Source organism: Lepisosteus platostomus, chromosome 20 (assembly GCF_059453375.1).
Source record: "Lepisosteus platostomus isolate fLepPlt1 chromosome 20, fLepPlt1.hap1, whole genome shotgun sequence".
Taxonomy (NCBI): Eukaryota; Metazoa; Chordata; class Actinopteri; order Semionotiformes; family Lepisosteidae; genus Lepisosteus; species Lepisosteus platostomus.
Window position 1 is genome coordinate 14,344,799 of NC_142630.1, and position 6,000 is coordinate 14,350,798.

The window sequence follows — 6,000 nt, forward strand, 5'->3', positions numbered from 1 at the left end:
GAACAAAAAACACCCATGTCAAATACATTTAATAATTTTCAGCACAGATATCAAACAAAATCATGGGAAATGTAACAAAAATTCAGACAGTAATATCCTGTATATCCTCCCTGGGCATTAACACAATGCTGGCAGTACTGACGCATAGACCTGATCAGTCTCTGTACAGACTGCTGTGGGACATTGCACCACTCTTCCTGTGCAGCTGCAGCCAGCTGGTGCAGGATGGCCAGTCGTGGGCGTCTCCTGTTGATGGCACTGGCAAGCTGGTCCTACAAGTGCTGTACTGGACTGAAGACAGTTGATAAGGCTGGCCAGGGCAAGACCCCAACATTGCAGCCATAAATTGTAATCCTGGCACTGTGAGGTCTGGCCCTGTCCTGCTGCAAATCGACTCATCTGGGTGGGCTTGTAAAAATACTCTTGGGAAAACTGTTGGCTCAAGGACTTTGTCAGTGTATCACTAAGCAGTGGGGTTGCTCCCTGTCTACACCAAAGGCAAAATCTTGTGTTATAGGCAATTCCACGCTGCATCATCACAGCTCCATTGCCTGAGTGGTATGTTCGAATGATGCAGCAGCTTGCATTACTTTTGCCATGACTTCTTCCATCTGGTCTGTCGAGGGGAAATCAGCATTCGTCTGTGAATAAGACACTCTGCCACTCTCCGTGCTGCCTGCCCAGATCTTCTCTAGCTCACAGAAGACGGCAATTTTGTTACTCGTCTTAACAATACATCACTCCTTACTCCGGCCTCCAGGGACAGAGATCCTTTTCATGCGGACGGCGAGCTGCAGTCATTCTGCTGATACACGGGTTATTTCTTCCTGGAATGTCTTGGGCTGTTGCCACTGTAATCAAAAAACGATTGGGTGAATGGATGAGACAGATGTGACTGTCCAGGCTCATGTGCCTTCCAGGATGTGGCCTGTCCCTCACAGAGTCAGTTTCCCAGCTTCCTAGTCTAGTGATTGTTAATGATAATAATTCCTGACACTTCTATAGCACTTTTTCTGCACACTCCACTCAAAGCGCTTGACAAGTAATGGGGACTCCCCTCCACCACCAACAGTGTTCAGACCCACCCAGTACACCAGTGCACCAGTACGCTCACCACACATCAGCTATCAGTGGGGAGGAGAGCAGAGTGATGAAGACAATTTATAGATGGGGATTATTAGGATGCCATGATTGGTAAAGGCCAATGGGAAATTTGGCCAGGACACTGGGGTAACACCTCTACCCTTTTTGAGAAATGACTTTGGATTTTTAATGACCACGGAGAGTCAGGACCTCCGTTTTATGCCTCATCCGAAGGACAGCGCCTACACTTATTGACAATGTAGTGACCCTGTCACTATACTGGGGCATCAGACCGCAGGTGAGCGCCCCCTACAGGTCCCAATAACTCCCCTTCAGCAGCAGCTTTAATTTTTCAAATTTTTCAAATCCTGTGGCTGGCAGAGGAATCCTACTCTATTGGGCCCCTGAGCAAGGCCCTTAACCCCAACTGCTCCAGAGGTGCTGTATACAGTAAATGGCTGACTCTGTGCTCTGACCCCCAGCTTCTCTCTCCCTGCCTGTGTGTCTCATGGACAGCAAGCTGGGGTCTGTGAAAAGACAAATTCCTAATGCAAGAAATTGTATATGGCCAATAAAGTGATCTGATCTTAATCAACTCAATTTGGTAGTTTTCAATCAAACAGAGCCTGATGAGCCTGATGAGCTCAGTATTAGGTTATGCTAAGGAGTAACACTCCTGAACGAATCAGCAAGTGTTTGAACCATGGATGGAAAACTGCTGAGTATTCATTGTTCACCACCATATACATATGCTATTTTATTTCTCGATTGACATTCTTCTCATCTTTATACATGTGTAGCTTACTGCTGTCTGCGTGCGTGTGTATCAGTGACTGAACTCCGGTGCCAGTGATATCACTCCTGGTCTCCTCTAGGTTACCAGAAGGTTGTGCCCCCCAATCCACAACCCCCCGCCAGGGAGGAACAACATGGTCACATGTCATTTCTCCTCTCCATGCGTCCATGAGACAGACGGCACCCAGCAGGACTCATGACCCAACCTCACACCGACCGCCTGCACTAACAATCTACTGTCATATTTTACTAATCCTGCACTCTTTATGGTATTTGTTTTTTTGCCACATGCCATGTACTTTATTTGAAGTAACTGCCAATGATAGTAACAACGTCCCCCACAACAAACACTACAATTCTGCTCCCCTCATTCATACACAGATTATGGTACATCGCTGCATTTTTGGGGTGTGAAAAATGATTTCCTTGTTTAGAATATTAAATTTAGTACAGAGGAAATGATTACCCGGCAATATCATTCTAATACTACTATAAATCAGGTGCAATCCACAACAGTGTTTTCAAAACTAGTGATTTACTTCAACACTGACACTGTTTTAGCTGGCTTAGCATTTACACAGCCAACACTGAAGTCAATTCAAATGCCAGGATCACGCAGCAAAAGACAACAGAGCCTATCTGATCAAAACATCCAGAAGAGCCTTTAAACGATCTTAAACTCCAAGAAAATGTCACTATTGTTTCAGGAACAAGTAAAATACAAATTACTCCCCTAAGAACTAAAGTCAAAGATCTTACCTCGATCCCTTGACTGCTTAAGAGTAAAACAACTGCCCCCCTTCTAAGTAATACAGTGCCTGTGTAGAAAAACCATCACAGAAAATGTTCAGAGAGGCACTTATTTTGTGTTTTAAATCTAAATCGGCCATACTGTCTTTGAAAGTAAATGTCTAATTGATAGGAACCAAGGAGGAAAACAGTGGAGTGAAAAACTGTGAAAACGGTTTGACATTAAAAACACTTTCAGTCTTATGACAGTTACGTTCCCTTACCTATCTGTTCATTTCTGGGCACTTCAAACAGATTCAATGGCAGATTGTCTCACTTATCACGTAATGCCCTATTTACAGCACTGCTGCAGAGTTTGCATTTTTTGTTCGTCTCTCTCAACCTGTAACATGCACTAGTTCCCATCCATCTATTTTCTAACTGCAGTCAGGGGGGGCCACTGTCTATCCCTGCAGGCAGCGGGCGCAGGGCAGGGTACACCCTGGATAGCACACAGCGATGAACAAGACACGCACACACTCACACCAGGGCCAATTTTCCCAGAAGCCAATTAACCTCCTGTACGTTTTTGAAGTGTGGGAAGAAACCAGAGCACCTGGAGGAAACCCATGCAAACACAGGGAGAACATACAAACTCCACCCAGACAGCACCCCAGGTCTGCAATTGAACCTACGGTAGCAACGCTGGCCACTGTGCTGCCCCTAGCAGAAGCAGTTCTTGTACTAACATAGTTTGTAGATTTTGCCATTAGGAAAAACTCCTCTGACAGGGTGACTTCTATGTGTACGTACATAGCTGGCAACATCTATCTGCTTGCCTGCAGCGATTCCTGCTGTGAGACTCTCCAGGATTTCACAGCAGCTGTTAAGCTGTCCCATAACCATGATAGTTTGTCATGACCTTTGTCTATCTAATCTAACATAACCTGCCACCACATGGGGTCTGTGACATAACTGTGCATGGTATTTAATGATGGGAAGGCCAATGATATGAAGTTAACTCTGTTCAACGGTGTGTTTTTACTGTTTCCTTGGAATAAAACTTCTTTTCTAAAAGAAACCTTTTAGAAAAATGCATGACGGTCATTTCTGGGCAATGTCAGATGGTGAAAGTGGCACAGATACACTGTACCAGGTATCAAAGCACGGGAGTTTCCAGCAGCACTAAATTAAAGGTCAATCTAGCTGCTTTTAAAGCACCCTTGCAAAACAACAACAGAAAATGTGCTCACAGTTCCTTTATAATTTAACCTGTACTCAACTGGCGAAACTGTAGATACAATCACTAACATACACCGATGAGGTAAATGAAGTAGGACCTGAGATTTGAACCCGGGCGTGAGTGGTGTAAAGTGAGAATCAGCTCACATTGTTTCGTGATCAGCTGAGGTTTAGTGTTTACAGTAACTGGGAAACAACCGACCAAAAGCAAGTTTTAAAGGTGCGTCACGTCATTAAAAAAGTATCTGAGGTGTAAACAAGAGGTTTTAACGGGGATCTGGGTCAACGTGCGTGCTGAAAAGGAAGAGAATAAAAAGTTAAGGAAGACGTGAAAAAAACGCGTTTAATGTTGCCAATACATTAAGGCATCACCTCAGTTGCAATGCCTCGCATCAGAAAATAATGACGCGCTCGACATAACTGTATTTGAGCGTGCAGGATATTCCTGTAGATCACTTCTGCTATTGACTACACAATGATAGAAAACTCTTCTTTTTCAATCCGGACGGCGGGGTGGAGGATGGGTACCCGCAGAAATCCTAAACCAACGCAGAAAAAAAAAACACGAAGCAGAAACAATCCGTGCAAACTCGGCAATCGAGTGTGTCGGTGCCGCCTTCTTCTCTGAAACAAATTATACCCCTCTCTTAAGAGGAAACAAAAAAAAGAAATGGGCGCCTGACCTAAACGTACCCCCAAAACAACGAAAATCCATCAATGGCAAAACACCCGTTAAATAGGACCTTAAAAGGCGAAATGCTTGAACATCAATCTTACATTATTTAATCAATTTCCATTATTGATAGAGGGAGGCAGAAGCCAGGAGCCCCGGCCGAATAAAGCGCCTGCAAAAAATCCACCCTTTTGACAGAGTAGCGCCGTTTTGGCTGGACTTCTCCTTTTATTCTGCTCTAAAATTCAAGCGAAACTCTTGGGCCCTGCTTTTGAATCCTCTTTCGCTTTAACATTAAACCATGACTCCCAAACTTTTCCAGTCAGGGAAAACCGCAGGCTGTTTTCAACTCAGCGTCCTGACAATACAGACCCACCCCCTCTTCCGGGATTGGTTGACTGGAAACGTGCCCGGCTCTTGTCATTGGATGAATATGCCTGCGACTCCTGCTTTGTGATTGGTTAGCGTACGATCACCCCGCCCTCTGTGTTTTTGAATTGGTTTTGTAGACTGGCGCGGTGTGTGAGGTACCCGCCAAAATGATTCAAAACCAAGGGGCCGCGGGACGGGCGCACGTAAACCAATTGGCGTTGAGATACAGCTGGGCCGTTAAACCAATGAAAAGGAAGGGGCGTGTTTGTTTTGTCAAACGCTCCGAGTTCTCTTACCTTGACAGTTCATACAAAATGGCGGCCGTGGTTTGGGCAGTGCGGCTGCGTGGAGCGCCCAAAGCAATGCTTTCTATAGTTGTTCCCGCAAACTTTCGTGAGGTAGCAGTCTGTCATCATCATGTATTATTTCGAAATCCTGCTGGGCTGTTCTCGTTTGCTTGTATGATTTTCACATGGAGTCAGGAAGTTATTAAAAGCGCGTGTTTCTTCACAAACTGCCTAAATAAAGCATACTTATGATAATAAAACACGTCTACTGCAGGAAGTTTCAACCTTTTGTCAGACAGGAAGACGATTTAATACATTCCCAATGATAAAGAACATCGGACCTGTCGTCAAACATTTTTCTCAGAGGGCTTGGAGCAGGCGAGTCAGTCTGCCTCCTAATTGTGTATGTGTGCATTTGGGATGGCCGGGTAGACAATTTTATATTGTATTTTTATACGTATCAATTTAGCAGGTATAGCGATTTATTATTTTCAGATGAACACCACCTCTTTCTCAAAACACCCAAACACGCATGGTACATGATTTTCACCTTTTGGATGACTGCCCACCTTGATTGGGCGTTTAACTCTTCAGTTGCAGTGTGCCAGAAAAAAAAAAACATAACTGATCAATCAATCAGCCCATCGAGCTGGTCTGGGATGTTTTAGAACCTCTCTGTTCTGGTTCTGATCACACGCGGGTCAGTGCATGACAGGAATTTGAGAAAAACGGCAGTGAAACCGAAGCAGGAGCAAATGATCAAGGAAAACGTCAAAAGTCTCAGGCGACTCTCCCCAACAAAATCCACCAGACACTGTG